This window comes from Schistocerca serialis, unplaced genomic scaffold (assembly GCF_023864345.2).
Source record: "Schistocerca serialis cubense isolate TAMUIC-IGC-003099 unplaced genomic scaffold, iqSchSeri2.2 HiC_scaffold_1063, whole genome shotgun sequence".
NCBI lineage: Eukaryota > Metazoa > Arthropoda > Insecta > Orthoptera > Acrididae > Schistocerca > Schistocerca serialis.
This window is the reverse complement of record NW_026047254.1, coordinates 19,297-41,922: the sequence shown is the minus strand read 5'-3', so window position 1 is coordinate 41,922 and position 22,626 is coordinate 19,297. Positions and strand designations below refer to the sequence as shown.

The 22,626-nt window shown below is 51.6% G+C and overlaps 10 non-coding genes across 10 annotated transcripts; all 10 read left to right on the top strand.

Annotated features, from left to right (window-relative positions):
• Positions 1-1,337: 1,337 nt before the first annotated feature.
• Positions 1,338-1,500, top strand: LOC126430889 (U1 spliceosomal RNA). Its single transcript, XR_007577394.1, has one exon. It is a non-coding gene; the product is annotated as a U1 spliceosomal RNA (small nuclear RNA).
• A 2,157-nt stretch (positions 1,501-3,657) lies between these two features.
• On the top strand, positions 3,658-3,820 carry LOC126430888 (U1 spliceosomal RNA). Its single transcript, XR_007577393.1, has one exon. It is a non-coding gene; the product is annotated as a U1 spliceosomal RNA (small nuclear RNA).
• A 2,157-nt stretch (positions 3,821-5,977) lies between these two features.
• On the top strand, positions 5,978-6,140 carry LOC126430886 (U1 spliceosomal RNA). Its single transcript, XR_007577392.1, has one exon. It is a non-coding gene; the product is annotated as a U1 spliceosomal RNA (small nuclear RNA).
• A 2,157-nt stretch (positions 6,141-8,297) lies between these two features.
• Positions 8,298-8,460, top strand: LOC126430884 (U1 spliceosomal RNA). The gene has a single exon (XR_007577390.1). It is a non-coding gene; the product is annotated as a U1 spliceosomal RNA (small nuclear RNA).
• Positions 8,461-10,617: 2,157 nt separating this feature from the next.
• On the top strand, positions 10,618-10,780 carry LOC126430883 (U1 spliceosomal RNA). The gene has a single exon (XR_007577389.1). It is a non-coding gene; the product is annotated as a U1 spliceosomal RNA (small nuclear RNA).
• Positions 10,781-12,937: 2,157 nt separating this feature from the next.
• Positions 12,938-13,100, top strand: LOC126430882 (U1 spliceosomal RNA). The gene has a single exon (XR_007577388.1). It is a non-coding gene; the product is annotated as a U1 spliceosomal RNA (small nuclear RNA).
• Positions 13,101-15,257: 2,157 nt separating this feature from the next.
• On the top strand, positions 15,258-15,420 carry LOC126430881 (U1 spliceosomal RNA). The gene has a single exon (XR_007577387.1). It is a non-coding gene; the product is annotated as a U1 spliceosomal RNA (small nuclear RNA).
• A 2,157-nt stretch (positions 15,421-17,577) lies between these two features.
• Positions 17,578-17,740, top strand: LOC126430880 (U1 spliceosomal RNA). Its single transcript, XR_007577386.1, has one exon. It is a non-coding gene; the product is annotated as a U1 spliceosomal RNA (small nuclear RNA).
• Positions 17,741-19,897: 2,157 nt separating this feature from the next.
• On the top strand, positions 19,898-20,060 carry LOC126430879 (U1 spliceosomal RNA). Its single transcript, XR_007577385.1, has one exon. It is a non-coding gene; the product is annotated as a U1 spliceosomal RNA (small nuclear RNA).
• Positions 20,061-22,217: 2,157 nt separating this feature from the next.
• LOC126430878 (U1 spliceosomal RNA) lies at positions 22,218-22,380 on the top strand. The gene has a single exon (XR_007577384.1). It is a non-coding gene; the product is annotated as a U1 spliceosomal RNA (small nuclear RNA).
• The last annotated feature ends 246 nt before the right edge of the window (positions 22,381-22,626 follow it).

Below are 22,626 nucleotides of genomic sequence, written 5' to 3'. Positions count from 1 at the left end.
TACCAGGTTCGGAACTTCAAATCTGTTTATGGCCTCTTTACAAGCTCGCTATTCGTCTTCCAAAATATTAAAAGTACACCATACCTCCAGATTCAGCCGTCCCCCCACCCCCTGTACAAACTGTCTGTCGTATGGGCGCCCTTGGAGTGAGAACAGATAGGTTTCGAATGGAATGGAAATAACATCTGTAACAAGTGTAATTAAAAACACAATTTCTCCCTACTCACTGACAAAATATCCGAACAGTGCCTTCTGTAACACACACAGTTCTACATTGACAGACGCGTAATAGCGGCAGTTTCAATAAATTACTAATTGCAGAAACGGGTAGCCCTCAGTGAATTCGTTGTTGCATCACTACATTCACAGAAAAGAGACTTCCTTGTTTCCCATCGCCTTTGTTACACACCTGACGTGTTGTGTTTACAAACAAAAAGCAATTTAGTTTTATCTTTACCTAATCCACGTCTAAGCCAAGATTGCTACAAGGTATCAATCGTTTACCAAATACCGCACAATTAATCTGCATCTTCGAAATCAACCCGACACAGCTGAAATGTTGTCATGGATGAGACTTTATTTTTCTCTCTTATGCGCGAAGAAAATATGTCCATATTCCGAATGAAAATTTGCACAAATATTCGATCGAGCTTTCCACGTCCTACTCGGAAGGAGAAGCAAAAAGAAGTGTTACCTTTTAAGTGTCTTCTGTTACTCGGCGTCGAATGTCGAACGTGCTGGCTGATGTTCGTTCTTGGAGTTCACTGACGTCCTGTTTGTTCGTCGCGCACAACACTCACGAGTGCATCCAGCTCTCTTAGAACATCTGACAGTCTGAGCTGTGGTCCTTCAGTTGCTCGGCGACAGTCGACCGCGCGTGACAATGCTGCCGTATTTGCTAGCACTAAGGGCTCTCCTGGAAGGAGCGAAAGTAAAGTGTGGCTTGCATTGTGGCTGCAAAAAGCACTCATTCCGCAGATCGCATTCGCGGTTTCAACAGCCGAGGAAGAGGGCTCGTTGGAGACGGAGAGGAGGGCCCGGAGGCGGCAACCCGGACTTGGCCCGCCATCTTCCGGAGGGAACGGTAAATTAACCCCAGCAGCGGCCGGCGCCGCGAGCCGTATGGTGCTGCTCGCACAAAATGCATCGTTTTTCTCGGCAGAGGAGCGTTGTTGCGACTGTCTGCCATCTAACTCGACAGCCAATAGCTCTCTTGTAAGGAGACAGGTACATGGACGGCCACCATTCTGTTCGCCGATTGCGGAAACGTCAGGAGCTCTCGTTACATCTCGATAGCGCGAGGCACTACAAATTCTCGCCTGTGGCGCGACGAATGCATACTTACCTGGCGTAGGGGATACCGTGATCATGAAGGCGGTTCCTCCGGGTGAGGCCCTTCCATTGCACTTCGGTCGAGCTGACCCCCCGCGATTACTCCAAATGTGAGTAACTCGGGCGCATAATTTTTGGTAGTCGGGACTTGCGTTCGCGCTGTCCCGGTGTCTATTTCAATTGCAAACGCAGTATTCTGTGGTAGCAGTCGGTAACTAGTGCGTCTGAGCACTCGGCCAGCAACGTGTTCCGCAAGGGACTGCCAAACGCAGCAGCACTCGCGCTACGCGCGTACCACACGTCTGCGTCGACCTGGCGTCAAACCCAGAGCCAGAGCACACTGTCTGTTCGATAAGCGCGGGGGACGCGCACCAGTAGTAGCAGCGGCAGCCGCGAGATGGCACAAGCGGTCTAACTCTGGTACGACATCCACATTAATGGCCGAACGGCGACTTTTGGCTTTCTCTGTCCATCAGGGGAATGCGCGCCAAACGCAATTGGACGGCGCGGCATTCCCTGCACGCGCGGCGACCGCGGTGGCGCGAGCCGGCGTACACGAGGCGTCGCCCAGCCGAACGCTTTGTCGTCTGTGGCCAGGTACATGAGGGGGCCGGCAGCAAGCGTCTAGCGTAGCGTCCCGAGACTTGCAGACTTGCGGCACTTGAGGAGCTTGCGGGGATGTGAAATGACGTGGCCAACTGTACCGAAAACGGGGAAGAGAAATTCTAGGCAACAGCCACTTGTGCTCCCAGGCGGCCACACTGACAACGAGGGCCAGCGTTGCTCAAATTCGGTGATGGGACGAGAACCGCTGTAGGCTGTTTATTAGGCCACGACAGTGAGCGTTTACTTTCTGTAAGGAATGTCTTGTCGTCGCAGGTGTTGTGTTTCGCCTGTACTCGGGGCTCCCAGGGAAAGTAGAAAACGCAATGTTATCAGGTGTTTTTCTTGCAAGAAATCGAGTCAAAAGGTCTGTATTACACACGTCTTTACCAGGTTCGGAACTTCAAATCTGTTTATGGCCTCTTTACAAGCTCGCTATTCGTCTTCCAAAATATTAAAAGTACACCATACCTCCAGATTCAGCCGTCCCCCACCCCCTGTACAAACTGTCTGTCGTATGGGCGCCCTTGGAGTGAGAACAGATAGGTTTCGAATGGAATGGAAATAACATCTGTAACAAGTGTAATTAAAAACACAATTTCTCCCTACTCACTGACAAAATATCCGAACAGTGCCTTCTGTAACACACACAGTTCTACATTGACAGACGCGTAATAGCGGCAGTTTCAATAAATTACTAATTGCAGAAACGGGTAGCCCTCAGTGAATTCGTTGTTGCATCACTACATTCACAGAAAAGAGACTTCCTTGTTTCCCATCGCTTTGTTACACACCTGACGTGTTGTGTTTACAAACAAAAAGCAATTTAGTTTTATCTTTACCTAATCCACGTCTAAGCCAAGATTGCTACAAGGTATCAATCGTTTACCAAATACCGCACAATTAATCTGCATCTTCGAAATCAACCCGACACAGCTGAAATGTTGTCATGGATGAGACTTTATTTTTCTCTCTTATGCGCGAAGAAAATATGTCCATATTCCGAATGAAAATTTGCACAAATATTCGATCGAGCTTTCCACGTCCTACTCGGAAGGAGAAGCAAAAAGAAGTGTTACCTTTTAAGTGTCTTCTGTTACTCGGCGTCGAATGTCGAACGTGCTGGCTGATGTTCGTTCTTGGAGTTCACTGACGTCCTGTTTGTTCGTCGCGCACAACACTCACGAGTGCATCCAGCTCTCTTAGAACATCTGACAGTCTGAGCTGTGGTCCTTCAGTTGCTCGGCGACAGTCGACCGCGCGTGACAATGCTGCCGTATTTGCTAGCACTAAGGGCTCTCCTGGAAGGAGCGAAAGTAAAGTGTGGCTTGCATTGTGGCTGCAAAAAGCACTCATTCCGCAGATCGCATTCGCGGTTTCAACAGCCGAGGAAGAGGGCTCGTTGGAGACGGAGAGGAGGGCCCGGAGGCGGCAACCCGGACTTGGCCCGCCATCTTCCGGAGGGAACGGTAAATTAACCCCAGCAGCGGCCGGCGCCGCGAGCCGTATGGTGCTGCTCGCACAAAATGCATCGTTTTTCTCGGCAGAGGAGCGTTGTTGCGACTGTCTGCCATCTAACTCGACAGCCAATAGCTCTCTTGTAAGGAGACAGGTACATGGACGGCCACCATTCTGTTCGCCGATTGCGGAAACGTCAGGAGCTCTCGTTACATCTCGATAGCGCGAGGCACTACAAATTCTCGCCTGTGGCGCGACGAATGCATACTTACCTGGCGTAGGGGATACCGTGATCATGAAGGCGGTTCCTCCGGGGTGAGGCCCTTCCATTGCACTTCGGTCGAGCTGACCCCCGCGATTACTCCAAATGTGAGTAACTCGGGCGCATAATTTTTGGTAGTCGGGACTTGCGTTCGCGCTGTCCCGGTGTCTATTTCAATTGCAAACGCAGTATTCTGTGGTAGCAGTCGGTAACTAGTGCGTCTGAGCACTCGGCCAGCAACGTGTTCCGCAAGGGACTGCCAAACGCAGCAGCACTCGCGCTACGCGCGTACCACACGTCTGCGTCGACCTGGCGTCAAACCCAGAGCCAGAGCACACTGTCTGTTCGATAAGCGCGGGGGACGCGCACCAGTAGTAGCAGCGGCAGCCGCGAGATGGCACAAGCGGTCTAACTCTGGTACGACATCCACATTAATGGCCGAACGGCGACTTTTGGCTTTCTCTGTCCATCAGGGGAATGCGCGCCAAACGCAATTGGACGGCGCGGCATTCCCTGCACGCGCGGCGACCGCGGTGGCGCGAGCCGGCGTACACGAGGCGTCGCCCAGCCGAACGCTTTGTCGTCTGTGGCCAGGTACATGAGGGGGCCGGCAGCAAGCGTCTAGCGTAGCGTCCCGAGACTTGCAGACTTGCGGCACTTGAGGAGCTTGCGGGGATGTGAAATGACGTGGCCAACTGTACCGAAAACGGGGAAGAGAAATTCTAGGCAACAGCCACTTGTGCTCCCAGGCGGCCACACTGACAACGAGGGCCAGCGTTGCTCAAATTCGGTGATGGGACGAGAACCGCTGTAGGCTGTTTATTAGGCCACGACAGTGAGCGTTTACTTTCTGTAAGGAATGTCTTGTCGTCGCAGGTGTTGTGTTTCGCCTGTACTCGGGGCTCCCAGGGAAAGTAGAAAACGCAATGTTATCAGGTGTTTTTCTTGCAAGAAATCGAGTCAAAAGGTCTGTATTACACACGTCTTTACCAGGTTCGGAACTTCAAATCTGTTTATGGCCTCTTTACAAGCTCGCTATTCGTCTTCCAAAATATTAAAAGTACACCATACCTCCAGATTCAGCCGTCCCCCACCCCCTGTACAAACTGTCTGTCGTATGGGCGCCCTTGGAGTGAGAACAGATAGGTTTCGAATGGAATGGAAATAACATCTGTAACAAGTGTAATTAAAAACACAATTTCTCCCTACTCACTGACAAAATATCCGAACAGTGCCTTCTGTAACACACACAGTTCTACATTGACAGACGCGTAATAGCGGCAGTTTCAATAAATTACTAATTGCAGAAACGGGTAGCCCTCAGTGAATTCGTTGTTGCATCACTACATTCACAGAAAAGAGACTTCCTTGTTTCCCATCGCTTTGTTACACACCTGACGTGTTGTGTTTACAAACAAAAAGCAATTTAGTTTTATCTTTACCTAATCCACGTCTAAGCCAAGATTGCTACAAGGTATCAATCGTTTACCAAATACCGCACAATTAATCTGCATCTTCGAAATCAACCCGACACAGCTGAAATGTTGTCATGGATGAGACTTTATTTTTCTCTCTTATGCGCGAAGAAAATATGTCCATATTCCGAATGAAAATTTGCACAAATATTCGATCGAGCTTTCCACGTCCTACTCGGAAGGAGAAGCAAAAAGAAGTGTTACCTTTTAAGTGTCTTCTGTTACTCGGCGTCGAATGTCGAACGTGCTGGCTGATGTTCGTTCTTGGAGTTCACTGACGTCCTGTTTGTTCGTCGCGCACAACACTCACGAGTGCATCCAGCTCTCTTAGAACATCTGACAGTCTGAGCTGTGGTCCTTCAGTTGCTCGGCGACAGTCGACCGCGCGTGACAATGCTGCCGTATTTGCTAGCACTAAGGGCTCTCCTGGAAGGAGCGAAAGTAAAGTGTGGCTTGCATTGTGGCTGCAAAAAGCACTCATTCCGCAGATCGCATTCGCGGTTTCAACAGCCGAGGAAGAGGGCTCGTTGGAGACGGAGAGGAGGGCCCGGAGGCGGCAACCCGGACTTGGCCCGCCATCTTCCGGAGGGAACGGTAAATTAACCCCAGCAGCGGCCGGCGCCGCGAGCCGTATGGTGCTGCTCGCACAAAATGCATCGTTTTTCTCGGCAGAGGAGCGTTGTTGCGACTGTCTGCCATCTAACTCGACAGCCAATAGCTCTCTTGTAAGGAGACAGGTACATGGACGGCCACCATTCTGTTCGCCGATTGCGGAAACGTCAGGAGCTCTCGTTACATCTCGATAGCGCGAGGCACTACAAATTCTCGCCTGTGGCGCGACGAATGCATACTTACCTGGCGTAGGGGATACCGTGATCATGAAGGCGGTTCCTCCGGGGTGAGGCCCTTCCATTGCACTTCGGTCGAGCTGACCCCCGCGATTACTCCAAATGTGAGTAACTCGGGCGCATAATTTTTGGTAGTCGGGACTTGCGTTCGCGCTGTCCCGGTGTCTATTTCAATTGCAAACGCAGTATTCTGTGGTAGCAGTCGGTAACTAGTGCGCCTGAGCACTCGGCCAGCAACGTGTTCCGCAAGGGACTGCCAAACGCAGCAGCACTCGCGCTACGCGCGTACCACACGTCTGCGTCGACCTGGCGTCAAACCCAGAGCCAGAGCACACTGTCTGTTCGATAAGCGCGGGGGACGCGCACCAGTAGTAGCAGCGGCAGCCGCGAGATGGCACAAGCGGTCTAACTCTGGTACGACATCCACATTAATGGCCGAACGGCGACTTTTGGCTTTCTCTGTCCATCAGGGGAATGCGCGCCAAACGCAATTGGACGGCGCGGCATTCCCTGCACGCGCGGCGACCGCGGTGGCGCGAGCCGGCGTACACGAGGCGTCGCCCAGCCGAACGCTTTGTCGTCTGTGGCCAGGTACATGAGGGGGCCGGCAGCAAGCGTCTAGCGTAGCGTCCCGAGACTTGCAGACTTGCGGCACTTGAGGAGCTTGCGGGGATGTGAAATGACGTGGCCAACTGTACCGAAAACGGGGAAGAGAAATTCTAGGCAACAGCCACTTGTGCTCCCAGGCGGCCACACTGACAACGAGGGCCAGCGTTGCTCAAATTCGGTGATGGGACGAGAACCGCTGTAGGCTGTTTATTAGGCCACGACAGTGAGCGTTTACTTTCTGTAAGGAATGTCTTGTCGTCGCAGGTGTTGTGTTTCGCCTGTACTCGGGGCTCCCAGGGAAAGTAGAAAACGCAATGTTATCAGGTGTTTTTCTTGCAAGAAATCGAGTCAAAAGGTCTGTATTACACACGTCTTTACCAGGTTCGGAACTTCAAATCTGTTTATGGCCTCTTTACAAGCTCGCTATTCGTCTTCCAAAATATTAAAAGTACACCATACCTCCAGATTCAGCCGTCCCCCACCCCCTGTACAAACTGTCTGTCGTATGGGCGCCCTTGGAGTGAGAACAGATAGGTTTCGAATGGAATGGAAATAACATCTGTAACAAGTGTAATTAAAAACACAATTTCTCCCTACTCACTGACAAAATATCCGAACAGTGCCTTCTGTAACACACACAGTTCTACATTGACAGACGCGTAATAGCGGCAGTTTCAATAAATTACTAATTGCAGAAACGGGTAGCCCTCAGTGAATTCGTTGTTGCATCACTACATTCACAGAAAAGAGACTTCCTTGTTTCCCATCGCTTTGTTACACACCTGACGTGTTGTGTTTACAAACAAAAAGCAATTTAGTTTTATCTTTACCTAATCCACGTCTAAGCCAAGATTGCTACAAGGTATCAATCGTTTACCAAATACCGCACAATTAATCTGCATCTTCGAAATCAACCCGACACAGCTGAAATGTTGTCATGGATGAGACTTTATTTTTCTCTCTTATGCGCGAAGAAAATATGTCCATATTCCGAATGAAAATTTGCACAAATATTCGATCGAGCTTTCCACGTCCTACTCGGAAGGAGAAGCAAAAAGAAGTGTTACCTTTTAAGTGTCTTCTGTTACTCGGCGTCGAATGTCGAACGTGCTGGCTGATGTTCGTTCTTGGAGTTCACTGACGTCCTGTTTGTTCGTCGCGCACAACACTCACGAGTGCATCCAGCTCTCTTAGAACATCTGACAGTCTGAGCTGTGGTCCTTCAGTTGCTCGGCGACAGTCGACCGCGCGTGACAATGCTGCCGTATTTGCTAGCACTAAGGGCTCTCCTGGAAGGAGCGAAAGTAAAGTGTGGCTTGCATTGTGGCTGCAAAAAGCACTCATTCCGCAGATCGCATTCGCGGTTTCAACAGCCGAGGAAGAGGGCTCGTTGGAGACGGAGAGGAGGGCCCGGAGGCGGCAACCCGGACTTGGCCCGCCATCTTCCGGAGGGAACGGTAAATTAACCCCAGCAGCGGCCGGCGCCGCGAGCCGTATGGTGCTGCTCGCACAAAATGCATCGTTTTTCTCGGCAGAGGAGCGTTGTTGCGACTGTCTGCCATCTAACTCGACAGCCAATAGCTCTCTTGTAAGGAGACAGGTACATGGACGGCCACCATTCTGTTCGCCGATTGCGGAAACGTCAGGAGCTCTCGTTACATCTCGATAGCGCGAGGCACTACAAATTCTCGCCTGTGGCGCGACGAATGCATACTTACCTGGCGTAGGGGATACCGTGATCATGAAGGCGGTTCCTCCGGGGTGAGGCCCTTCCATTGCACTTCGGTCGAGCTGACCCCCGCGATTACTCCAAATGTGAGTAACTCGGGCGCATAATTTTTGGTAGTCGGGACTTGCGTTCGCGCTGTCCCGGTGTCTATTTCAATTGCAAACGCAGTATTCTGTGGTAGCAGTCGGTAACTAGTGCGCCTGAGCACTCGGCCAGCAACGTGTTCCGCAAGGGACTGCCAAACGCAGCAGCACTCGCGCTACGCGCGTACCACACGTCTGCGTCGACCTGGCGTCAAACCCAGAGCCAGAGCACACTGTCTGTTCGATAAGCGCGGGGGACGCGCACCAGTAGTAGCAGCGGCAGCCGCGAGATGGCACAAGCGGTCTAACTCTGGTACGACATCCACATTAATGGCCGAACGGCGACTTTTGGCTTTCTCTGTCCATCAGGGGAATGCGCGCCAAACGCAATTGGACGGCGCGGCATTCCCTGCACGCGCGGCGACCGCGGTGGCGCGAGCCGGCGTACACGAGGCGTCGCCCAGCCGAACGCTTTGTCGTCTGTGGCCAGGTACATGAGGGGGCCGGCAGCAAGCGTCTAGCGTAGCGTCCCGAGACTTGCAGACTTGCGGCACTTGAGGAGCTTGCGGGGATGTGAAATGACGTGGCCAACTGTACCGAAAACGGGGAAGAGAAATTCTAGGCAACAGCCACTTGTGCTCCCAGGCGGCCACACTGACAACGAGGGCCAGCGTTGCTCAAATTCGGTGATGGGACGAGAACCGCTGTAGGCTGTTTATTAGGCCACGACAGTGAGCGTTTACTTTCTGTAAGGAATGTCTTGTCGTCGCAGGTGTTGTGTTTCGCCTGTACTCGGGGCTCCCAGGGAAAGTAGAAAACGCAATGTTATCAGGTGTTTTTCTTGCAAGAAATCGAGTCAAAAGGTCTGTATTACACACGTCTTTACCAGGTTCGGAACTTCAAATCTGTTTATGGCCTCTTTACAAGCTCGCTATTCGTCTTCCAAAATATTAAAAGTACACCATACCTCCAGATTCAGCCGTCCCCCACCCCCTGTACAAACTGTCTGTCGTATGGGCGCCCTTGGAGTGAGAACAGATAGGTTTCGAATGGAATGGAAATAACATCTGTAACAAGTGTAATTAAAAACACAATTTCTCCCTACTCACTGACAAAATATCCGAACAGTGCCTTCTGTAACACACACAGTTCTACATTGACAGACGCGTAATAGCGGCAGTTTCAATAAATTACTAATTGCAGAAACGGGTAGCCCTCAGTGAATTCGTTGTTGCATCACTACATTCACAGAAAAGAGACTTCCTTGTTTCCCATCGCTTTGTTACACACCTGACGTGTTGTGTTTACAAACAAAAAGCAATTTAGTTTTATCTTTACCTAATCCACGTCTAAGCCAAGATTGCTACAAGGTATCAATCGTTTACCAAATACCGCACAATTAATCTGCATCTTCGAAATCAACCCGACACAGCTGAAATGTTGTCATGGATGAGACTTTATTTTTCTCTCTTATGCGCGAAGAAAATATGTCCATATTCCGAATGAAAATTTGCACAAATATTCGATCGAGCTTTCCACGTCCTACTCGGAAGGAGAAGCAAAAAGAAGTGTTACCTTTTAAGTGTCTTCTGTTACTCGGCGTCGAATGTCGAACGTGCTGGCTGATGTTCGTTCTTGGAGTTCACTGACGTCCTGTTTGTTCGTCGCGCACAACACTCACGAGTGCATCCAGCTCTCTTAGAACATCTGACAGTCTGAGCTGTGGTCCTTCAGTTGCTCGGCGACAGTCGACCGCGCGTGACAATGCTGCCGTATTTGCTAGCACTAAGGGCTCTCCTGGAAGGAGCGAAAGTAAAGTGTGGCTTGCATTGTGGCTGCAAAAAGCACTCATTCCGCAGATCGCATTCGCGGTTTCAACAGCCGAGGAAGAGGGCTCGTTGGAGACGGAGAGGAGGGCCCGGAGGCGGCAACCCGGACTTGGCCCGCCATCTTCCGGAGGGAACGGTAAATTAACCCCAGCAGCGGCCGGCGCCGCGAGCCGTATGGTGCTGCTCGCACAAAATGCATCGTTTTTCTCGGCAGAGGAGCGTTGTTGCGACTGTCTGCCATCTAACTCGACAGCCAATAGCTCTCTTGTAAGGAGACAGGTACATGGACGGCCACCATTCTGTTCGCCGATTGCGGAAACGTCAGGAGCTCTCGTTACATCTCGATAGCGCGAGGCACTACAAATTCTCGCCTGTGGCGCGACGAATGCATACTTACCTGGCGTAGGGGATACCGTGATCATGAAGGCGGTTCCTCCGGGGTGAGGCCCTTCCATTGCACTTCGGTCGAGCTGACCCCCGCGATTACTCCAAATGTGAGTAACTCGGGCGCATAATTTTTGGTAGTCGGGACTTGCGTTCGCGCTGTCCCGGTGTCTATTTCAATTGCAAACGCAGTATTCTGTGGTAGCAGTCGGTAACTAGTGCGTCTGAGCACTCGGCCAGCAACGTGTTCCGCAAGGGACTGCCAAACGCAGCAGCACTCGCGCTACGCGCGTACCACACGTCTGCGTCGACCTGGCGTCAAACCCAGAGCCAGAGCACACTGTCTGTTCGATAAGCGCGGGGGACGCGCACCAGTAGTAGCAGCGGCAGCCGCGAGATGGCACAAGCGGTCTAACTCTGGTACGACATCCACATTAATGGCCGAACGGCGACTTTTGGCTTTCTCTGTCCATCAGGGGAATGCGCGCCAAACGCAATTGGACGGCGCGGCATTCCCTGCACGCGCGGCGACCGCGGTGGCGCGAGCCGGCGTACACGAGGCGTCGCCCAGCCGAACGCTTTGTCGTCTGTGGCCAGGTACATGAGGGGGCCGGCAGCAAGCGTCTAGCGTAGCGTCCCGAGACTTGCAGACTTGCGGCACTTGAGGAGCTTGCGGGGATGTGAAATGACGTGGCCAACTGTACCGAAAACGGGGAAGAGAAATTCTAGGCAACAGCCACTTGTGCTCCCAGGCGGCCACACTGACAACGAGGGCCAGCGTTGCTCAAATTCGGTGATGGGACGAGAACCGCTGTAGGCTGTTTATTAGGCCACGACAGTGAGCGTTTACTTTCTGTAAGGAATGTCTTGTCGTCGCAGGTGTTGTGTTTCGCCTGTACTCGGGGCTCCCAGGGAAAGTAGAAAACGCAATGTTATCAGGTGTTTTTCTTGCAAGAAATCGAGTCAAAAGGTCTGTATTACACACGTCTTTACCAGGTTCGGAACTTCAAATCTGTTTATGGCCTCTTTACAAGCTCGCTATTCGTCTTCCAAAATATTAAAAGTACACCATACCTCCAGATTCAGCCGTCCCCCACCCCCTGTACAAACTGTCTGTCGTATGGGCGCCCTTGGAGTGAGAACAGATAGGTTTCGAATGGAATGGAAATAACATCTGTAACAAGTGTAATTAAAAACACAATTTCTCCCTACTCACTGACAAAATATCCGAACAGTGCCTTCTGTAACACACACAGTTCTACATTGACAGACGCGTAATAGCGGCAGTTTCAATAAATTACTAATTGCAGAAACGGGTAGCCCTCAGTGAATTCGTTGTTGCATCACTACATTCACAGAAAAGAGACTTCCTTGTTTCCCATCGCTTTGTTACACACCTGACGTGTTGTGTTTACAAACAAAAAGCAATTTAGTTTTATCTTTACCTAATCCACGTCTAAGCCAAGATTGCTACAAGGTATCAATCGTTTACCAAATACCGCACAATTAATCTGCATCTTCGAAATCAACCCGACACAGCTGAAATGTTGTCATGGATGAGACTTTATTTTTCTCTCTTATGCGCGAAGAAAATATGTCCATATTCCGAATGAAAATTTGCACAAATATTCGATCGAGCTTTCCACGTCCTACTCGGAAGGAGAAGCAAAAAGAAGTGTTACCTTTTAAGTGTCTTCTGTTACTCGGCGTCGAATGTCGAACGTGCTGGCTGATGTTCGTTCTTGGAGTTCACTGACGTCCTGTTTGTTCGTCGCGCACAACACTCACGAGTGCATCCAGCTCTCTTAGAACATCTGACAGTCTGAGCTGTGGTCCTTCAGTTGCTCGGCGACAGTCGACCGCGCGTGACAATGCTGCCGTATTTGCTAGCACTAAGGGCTCTCCTGGAAGGAGCGAAAGTAAAGTGTGGCTTGCATTGTGGCTGCAAAAAGCACTCATTCCGCAGATCGCATTCGCGGTTTCAACAGCCGAGGAAGAGGGCTCGTTGGAGACGGAGAGGAGGGCCCGGAGGCGGCAACCCGGACTTGGCCCGCCATCTTCCGGAGGGAACGGTAAATTAACCCCAGCAGCGGCCGGCGCCGCGAGCCGTATGGTGCTGCTCGCACAAAATGCATCGTTTTTCTCGGCAGAGGAGCGTTGTTGCGACTGTCTGCCATCTAACTCGACAGCCAATAGCTCTCTTGTAAGGAGACAGGTACATGGACGGCCACCATTCTGTTCGCCGATTGCGGAAACGTCAGGAGCTCTCGTTACATCTCGATAGCGCGAGGCACTACAAATTCTCGCCTGTGGCGCGACGAATGCATACTTACCTGGCGTAGGGGATACCGTGATCATGAAGGCGGTTCCTCCGGGGTGAGGCCCTTCCATTGCACTTCGGTCGAGCTGACCCCCGCGATTACTCCAAATGTGAGTAACTCGGGCGCATAATTTTTGGTAGTCGGGACTTGCGTTCGCGCTGTCCCGGTGTCTATTTCAATTGCAAACGCAGTATTCTGTGGTAGCAGTCGGTAACTAGTGCGCCTGAGCACTCGGCCAGCAACGTGTTCCGCAAGGGACTGCCAAACGCAGCAGCACTCGCGCTACGCGCGTACCACACGTCTGCGTCGACCTGGCGTCAAACCCAGAGCCAGAGCACACTGTCTGTTCGATAAGCGCGGGGGACGCGCACCAGTAGTAGCAGCGGCAGCCGCGAGATGGCACAAGCGGTCTAACTCTGGTACGACATCCACATTAATGGCCGAACGGCGACTTTTGGCTTTCTCTGTCCATCAGGGGAATGCGCGCCAAACGCAATTGGACGGCGCGGCATTCCCTGCACGCGCGGCGACCGCGGTGGCGCGAGCCGGCGTACACGAGGCGTCGCCCAGCCGAACGCTTTGTCGTCTGTGGCCAGGTACATGAGGGGGCCGGCAGCAAGCGTCTAGCGTAGCGTCCCGAGACTTGCAGACTTGCGGCACTTGAGGAGCTTGCGGGGATGTGAAATGACGTGGCCAACTGTACCGAAAACGGGGAAGAGAAATTCTAGGCAACAGCCACTTGTGCTCCCAGGCGGCCACACTGACAACGAGGGCCAGCGTTGCTCAAATTCGGTGATGGGACGAGAACCGCTGTAGGCTGTTTATTAGGCCACGACAGTGAGCGTTTACTTTCTGTAAGGAATGTCTTGTCGTCGCAGGTGTTGTGTTTCGCCTGTACTCGGGGCTCCCAGGGAAAGTAGAAAACGCAATGTTATCAGGTGTTTTTCTTGCAAGAAATCGAGTCAAAAGGTCTGTATTACACACGTCTTTACCAGGTTCGGAACTTCAAATCTGTTTATGGCCTCTTTACAAGCTCGCTATTCGTCTTCCAAAATATTAAAAGTACACCATACCTCCAGATTCAGCCGTCCCCCACCCCCTGTACAAACTGTCTGTCGTATGGGCGCCCTTGGAGTGAGAACAGATAGGTTTCGAATGGAATGGAAATAACATCTGTAACAAGTGTAATTAAAAACACAATTTCTCCCTACTCACTGACAAAATATCCGAACAGTGCCTTCTGTAACACACACAGTTCTACATTGACAGACGCGTAATAGCGGCAGTTTCAATAAATTACTAATTGCAGAAACGGGTAGCCCTCAGTGAATTCGTTGTTGCATCACTACATTCACAGAAAAGAGACTTCCTTGTTTCCCATCGCTTTGTTACACACCTGACGTGTTGTGTTTACAAACAAAAAGCAATTTAGTTTTATCTTTACCTAATCCACGTCTAAGCCAAGATTGCTACAAGGTATCAATCGTTTACCAAATACCGCACAATTAATCTGCATCTTCGAAATCAACCCGACACAGCTGAAATGTTGTCATGGATGAGACTTTATTTTTCTCTCTTATGCGCGAAGAAAATATGTCCATATTCCGAATGAAAATTTGCACAAATATTCGATCGAGCTTTCCACGTCCTACTCGGAAGGAGAAGCAAAAAGAAGTGTTACCTTTTAAGTGTCTTCTGTTACTCGGCGTCGAATGTCGAACGTGCTGGCTGATGTTCGTTCTTGGAGTTCACTGACGTCCTGTTTGTTCGTCGCGCACAACACTCACGAGTGCATCCAGCTCTCTTAGAACATCTGACAGTCTGAGCTGTGGTCCTTCAGTTGCTCGGCGACAGTCGACCGCGCGTGACAATGCTGCCGTATTTGCTAGCACTAAGGGCTCTCCTGGAAGGAGCGAAAGTAAAGTGTGGCTTGCATTGTGGCTGCAAAAAGCACTCATTCCGCAGATCGCATTCGCGGTTTCAACAGCCGAGGAAGAGGGCTCGTTGGAGACGGAGAGGAGGGCCCGGAGGCGGCAACCCGGACTTGGCCCGCCATCTTCCGGAGGGAACGGTAAATTAACCCCAGCAGCGGCCGGCGCCGCGAGCCGTATGGTGCTGCTCGCACAAAATGCATCGTTTTTCTCGGCAGAGGAGCGTTGTTGCGACTGTCTGCCATCTAACTCGACAGCCAATAGCTCTCTTGTAAGGAGACAGGTACATGGACGGCCACCATTCTGTTCGCCGATTGCGGAAACGTCAGGAGCTCTCGTTACATCTCGATAGCGCGAGGCACTACAAATTCTCGCCTGTGGCGCGACGAATGCATACTTACCTGGCGTAGGGGATACCGTGATCATGAAGGCGGTTCCTCCGGGGTGAGGCCCTTCCATTGCACTTCGGTCGAGCTGACCCCCGCGATTACTCCAAATGTGAGTAACTCGGGCGCATAATTTTTGGTAGTCGGGACTTGCGTTCGCGCTGTCCCGGTGTCTATTTCAATTGCAAACGCAGAATTCTGTGGTAGCAGTCGGTAACTAGTGCGCCTGAGCACTCGGCCAGCAACGTGTTCCGCAAGGGACTGCCAAACGCAGCAGCACTCGCGCTACGCGCGTACCACACGTCTGCGTCGACCTGGCGTCAAACCCAGAGCCAGAGCACACTGTCTGTTCGATAAGCGCGGGGGACGCGCACCAGTAGTAGCAGCGGCAGCCGCGAGATGGCACAAGCGGTCTAACTCTGGTACGACATCCACATTAATGGCCGAACGGCGACTTTTGGCTTTCTCTGTCCATCAGGGGAATGCGCGCCAAACGCAATTGGACGGCGCGGCATTCCCTGCACGCGCGGCGACCGCGGTGGCGCGAGCCGGCGTACACGAGGCGTCGCCCAGCCGAACGCTTTGTCGTCTGTGGCCAGGTACATGAGGGGGCCGGCAGCAAGCGTCTAGCGTAGCGTCCCGAGACTTGCAGACTTGCGGCACTTGAGGAGCTTGCGGGGATGTGAAATGACGTGGCCAACTGTACCGAAAACGGGGAAGAGAAATTCTAGGCAACAGCCACTTGTGCTCCCAGGCGGCCACACTGACAACGAGGGCCAGCGTTGCTCAAATTCGGTGATGGGACGAGAACCGCTGTAGGCTGTTTATTAGGCCACGACAGTGAGCGTTTACTTTCTGTAAGGAATGTCTTGTCGTCGCAGGTGTTGTGTTTCGCCTGTACTCGGGGCTCCCAGGGAAAGTAGAAAACGCAATGTTATCAGGTGTTTTTCTTGCAAGAAATCGAGTCAAAAGGTCTGTATTACACACGTCTTTACCAGGTTCGGAACTTCAAATCTGTTTATGGCCTCTTTACAAGCTCGCTATTCGTCTTCCAAAATATTAAAAGTACACCATACCTCCAGATTCAGCCGTCCCCCACCCCCTGTACAAACTGTCTGTCGTATGGGCGCCCTTGGAGTGAGAACAGATAGGTTTCGAATGGAATGGAAATAACATCTGTAACAAGTGTAATTAAAAACACAATTTCTCCCTACTCACTGACAAAATATCCGAACAGTGCCTTCTGTAACACACACAGTTCTACATTGACAGACGCGTAATAGCGGCAGTTTCAATAAATTACTAATTGCAGAAACGGGTAGCCCTCAGTGAATTCGTTGTTGCATCACTACATTCACAGAAAAGAGACTTCCTTGTTTCCCATCGCTTTGTTACACACCTGACGTGTTGTGTTTACAAACAAAAAGCAATTTAGTTTTATCTTTACCTAATCCACGTCTAAGCCAAGATTGCTACAAGGTATCAATCGTTTACCAAATACCGCACAATTAATCTGCATCTTCGAAATCAACCCGACACAGCTGAAATGTTGTCATGGATGAGACTTTATTTTTCTCTCTTATGCGCGAAGAAAATATGTCCATATTCCGAATGAAAATTTGCACAAATATTCGATCGAGCTTTCCACGTCCTACTCGGAAGGAGAAGCAAAAAGAAGTGTTACCTTTTAAGTGTCTTCTGTTACTCGGCGTCGAATGTCGAACGTGCTGGCTGATGTTCGTTCTTGGAGTTCACTGACGTCCTGTTTGTTCGTCGCGCACAACACTCACGAGTGCATCCAGCTCTCTTAGAACATCTGACAGTCTGAGCTGTGGTCCTTCAGTTGCTCGGCGACAGTCGACCGCGCGTGACAATGCTGCCGTATTTGCTAGCACTAAGGGCTCTCCTGGAAGGAGCGAAAGTAAAGTGTGGCTTGCATTGTGGCTGCAAAAAGCACTCATTCCGCAGATCGCATTCGCGGTTTCAACAGCCGAGGAAGAGGGCTCGTTGGAGACGGAGAGGAGGGCCCGGAGGCGGCAACCCGGACTTGGCCCGCCATCTTCCGGAGGGAACGGTAAATTAACCCCAGCAGCGGCCGGCGCCGCGAGCCGTATGGTGCTGCTCGCACAAAATGCATCGTTTTTCTCGGCAGAGGAGCGTTGTTGCGACTGTCTGCCATCTAACTCGACAGCCAATAGCTCTCTTGTAAGGAGACAGGTACATGGACGGCCACCATTCTGTTCGCCGATTGCGGAAACGTCAGGAGCTCTCGTTACATCTCGATAGCGCGAGGCACTACAAATTCTCGCCTGTGGCGCGACGAATGCATACTTACCTGGCGTAGGGGATACCGTGATCATGAAGGCGGTTCCTCCGGGGTGAGGCCCTTCCATTGCACTTCGGTCGAGCTGACCCCCGCGATTACTCCAAATGTGAGTAACTCGGGCGCATAATTTTTGGTAGTCGGGACTTGCGTTCGCGCTGTCCCGGTGTCTATTTCAATTGCAAACGCAGTATTCTGTGGTAGCAGTCGGTAACTAGTGCGTCTGAGCACTCGGCCAGCAACGTGTTCCGCAAGGGACTGCCAAACGCAGCAGCACTCGCGCTACGCGCGTACCACACGTCTGCGTCGACCTGGCGTCAAACCCAGAGCCAGAGCACACTGTCTGTTCGATAAGCGCGGGGGACGCGCACCAGTAGTAGCAGCGGCAGCCGCGAGATGGCACAAGCGGTCTAACTCTGGTACGACATCCACATTAATGGCCGAACGGCGACTTTTGGCTTTCTCTGTCCATCAGGGGAATGCGCGCCAAACGCAATTGGACGGCGCGGCATTCCCTGCACGCGCGGCGACCGCGGTGGCGCGAGCCGGCGTACACGAGGCGTCGCCCAGCCGAACGCTTTGTCGTCTGTGGCCAGGTACATGAGGGGGCCGGCAGCAAGCGTCTAGCGTAGCGTCCCGAGACTTGCAGACTTGCGGCACTTGAGGAGCTTGCGGGGATGTGAAATGACGTGGCCAACTGTACCGAAAACGGGGAAGAGAAATTCTAGGCAACAGCCACTTGTGCTCCCAGGCGGCCACACTGACAACGAGGGCCAGCGTTGCTCAAATTCGGTGATGGGACGAGAACCGCTGTAGGCTGTTTATTAGGCCACGACAGTGAGCGTTTACTTTCTGTAAGGAATGTCTTGTCGTCGCAGGTGTTGTGTTTCGCCTGTACTCGGGGCTCCCAGGGAAAGTAGAAAACGCAATGTTATCAGGTGTTTTTCTTGCAAGAAATCGAGTCAAAAGGTCTGTATTACACACGTCTTTACCAGGTTCGGAACTTCAAATCTGTTTATGGCCTCTTTACAAGCTCGCTATTCGTCTTCCAAAATATTAAAAGTACACCATACCTCCAGATTCAGCCGTCCCCCACCCCCTGTACAAACTGTCTGTCGTATGGGCGCCCTTGGAGTGAGAACAGATAGGTTTCGAATGGAATGGAAATAACATCTGTAACAAGTGTAATTAAAAACACAATTTCTCCCTACTCACTGACAAAATATCCGAACAGTGCCTTCTGTAACACACACAGTTCTACATTGACAGACGCGTAATAGCGGCAGTTTCAATAAATTACTAATTGCAGAAACGGGTAGCCCTCAGTGAATTCGTTGTTGCATCACTACATTCACAGAAAAGAGACTTCCTTGTTTCCCATCGCTTTGTTACACACCTGACGTGTTGTGTTTACAAACAAAAAGCAATTTAGTTTTATCTTTACCTAATCCACGTCTAAGCCAAGATTGCTACAAGGTATCAATCGTTTACCAAATACCGCACAATTAATCTGCATCTTCGAAATCAACCCGACACAGCTGAAATGTTGTCATGGATGAGACTTTATTTTTCTCTCTTATGCGCGAAGAAAATATGTCCATATTCCGAATGAAAATTTGCACAAATATTCGATCGAGCTTTCCACGTCCTACTCGGAAGGAGAAGCAAAAAGAAGTGTTACCTTTTAAGTGTCTTCTGTTACTCGGCGTCGAATGTCGAACGTGCTGGCTGATGTTCGTTCTTGGAGTTCACTGACGTCCTGTTTGTTCGTCGCGCACAACACTCACGAGTGCATCCAGCTCTCTTAGAACATCTGACAGTCTGAGCTGTGGTCCTTCAGTTGCTCGGCGACAGTCGACCGCGCGTGACAATGCTGCCGTATTTGCTAGCACTAAGGGCTCTCCTGGAAGGAGCGAAAGTAAAGTGTGGCTTGCATTGTGGCTGCAAAAAGCACTCATTCCGCAGATCGCATTCGCGGTTTCAACAGCCGAGGAAGAGGGCTCGTTGGAGACGGAGAGGAGGGCCCGGAGGCGGCAACCCGGACTTGGCCCGCCATCTTCCGGAGGGAACGGTAAATTAACCCCAGCAGCGGCCGGCGCCGCGAGCCGTATGGTGCTGCTCGCACAAAATGCATCGTTTTTCTCGGCAGAGGAGCGTTGTTGCGACTGTCTGCCATCTAACTCGACAGCCAATAGCTCTCTTGTAAGGAGACAGGTACATGGACGGCCACCATTCTGTTCGCCGATTGCGGAAACGTCAGGAGCTCTCGTTACATCTCGATAGCGCGAGGCACTACAAATTCTCGCCTGTGGCGCGACGAATGCATACTTACCTGGCGTAGGGGATACCGTGATCATGAAGGCGGTTCCTCCGGGGTGAGGCCCTTCCATTGCACTTCGGTCGAGCTGACCCCCGCGATTACTCCAAATGTGAGTAACTCGGGCGCATAATTTTTGGTAGTCGGGACTTGCGTTCGCGCTGTCCCGGTGTCTATTTCAATTGCAAACGCAGTATTCTGTGGTAGCAGTCGGTAACTAGTGCGTCTGAGCACTCGGCCAGCAACGTGTTCCGCAAGGGACTGCCAAACGCAGCAGCACTCGCGCTACGCGCGTACCACACGTCTGCGTCGACCTGGCGTCAAACCCAGAGCCAGAGCACACTGTCTGTTCGATAAGCGCGGGGGACGCGCACCAGTAGTAGCAGCGGCAGCCGCGAGATGGCACAAGCGGTCTAACTCTGGTACGACATCCACATTAATGGCCGAACGGCGACTTTTGGCTTTCTCTGTCCATCAGGGGAATGCGCGCCAAACGCAATTGGACGGCGCGGCATTCCCTGCACGCGCGGCGACCGCGGTGGCGCGAGCCGGCGTACACGAGGCGTCGCCCAGCCGAACGCTTTGTCGTCTGTGGCCAGGTACATGAGGGGGCCGGCAGCAAGCGTCTAGCGTAGCGTCCCGAGACTTGCAGACTTGCGGCACTTGAGGAGCTTGCGGGGATGTGAAATGACGTGGCCAACTGTACCGAAAACGGGGAAGAGAAATTCTAGGCAACAGCCACTTGTGCTCCCAGGCGGCCACACTGACAACGAGGGCCAGCGTTGCTCAAATTCGGTGATGGGACGAGAACCGCTGTAGGCTGTTTATTAGGCCACGACAGTGAGCGTTTACTTTCTGTAAGGAATGTCTTGTCGTCGCAGGTGTTGTGTTTCGCCTGTACTCGGGGCTCCCAGGGAAAGTAGAAAACGCAATGTTATCAGGTGTTTTTCTTGCAAGAAATCGAGTCAAAAGGTCTGTATTACACACGTCTTTACCAGGTTCGGAACTTCAAATCTGTTTATGGCCTCTTTACAAGCTCGCTATTCGTCTTCCAAAATATTAAAAGTACACCATACCTCCAGATTCAGCCGTCCCCCACCCCCTGTACAAACTGTCTGTCGTATGGGCGCCCTTGGAGTGAGAACAGATAGGTTTCGAATGGAATGGAAATAACATCTGTAACAAGTGTAATTAAAAACACAATTTCTCCCTACTCACTGACAAAATATCCGAACAGTGCCTTCTGTAACACACACAGTTCTACATTGACAGACGCGTAATAGCGGCAGTTTCAATAAATTACTAATTGCAGAAACGGGTAGCCCTCAGTGAATTCGTTGTTGCATCACTACATTCACAGAAAAGAGACTTCCTTGTTTCCCATCGCTTTGTTACACACCTGACGTGTTGTGTTTACAAACAAAAAGCAATTTAGTTTTATCTTTACCTAATCCACGTCTAAGCCAAGATTGCTACAAGGTATCAATCGTTTACCAAATACCGCACAATTAATCTGCATCTTCGAAATCAACCCGACACAGCTGAAATGTTGTCATGGATGAGACTTTATTTTTCTCTCTTATGCGCGAAGAAAATATGTCCATATTCCGAATGAAAATTTGCACAAATATTCGATCGAGCTTTCCACGTCCTACTCGGAAGGAGAAGCAAAAAGAAGTGTTACCTTTTAAGTGTCTTCTGTTACTCGGCGTCGAATGTCGAACGTGCTGGCTGATGTTCGTTCTTGGAGTTCACTGACGTCCTGTTTGTTCGTCGCGCACAACACTCACGAGTGCATCCAGCTCTCTTAGAACATCTGACAGTCTGAGCTGTGGTCCTTCAGTTGCTCGGCGACAGTCGACCGCGCGTGACAATGCTGCCGTATTTGCTAGCACTAAGGGCTCTCCTGGAAGGAGCGAAAGTAAAGTGTGGCTTGCATTGTGGCTGCAAAAAGCACTCATTCCGCAGATCGCATTCGCGGTTTCAACAGCCGAGGAAGAGGGCTCGTTGGAGACGGAGAGGAGGGCCCGGAGGCGGCAACCCGGACTTGGCCCGCCATCTTCCGGAGGGAACGGTAAATTAACCCCAGCAGCGGCCGGCGCCGCGAGCCGTATGGTGCTGCTCGCACAAAATGCATCGTTTTTCTCGGCAGAGGAGCGTTGTTGCGACTGTCTGCCATCTAACTCGACAGCCAATAGCTCTCTTGTAAGGAGACAGGTACATGGACGGCCACCATTCTGTTCGCCGATTGCGGAAACGTCAGGAGCTCTCGTTACATCTCGATAGCGCGAGGCACTACAAATTCTCGCCTGTGGCGCGACGAATGCATACTTACCTGGCGTAGGGGATACCGTGATCATGAAGGCGGTTCCTCCGGGGTGAGGCCCTTCCATTGCACTTCGGTCGAGCTGACCCCCGCGATTACTCCAAATGTGAGTAACTCGGGCGCATAATTTTTGGTAGTCGGGACTTGCGTTCGCGCTGTCCCGGTGTCTATTTCAATTGCAAACGCAGTATTCTGTGGTAGCAGTCGGTAACTAGTGCGTCTGAGCACTCGGCCAGCAACGTGTTCCGCAAGGGACTGCCAAACGCAGCAGCACTCGCGCTACGCGCGTACCACACGTCTGCGTCGACCTGGCGTCAAACCCAGAGCCAGAGCACACTGTCTGTTCGATAAGCGCGGGGGACGCGCACCAGTAGTAGCAGCGGCAGCCGCGAGATGGCACAAGCGGTCTA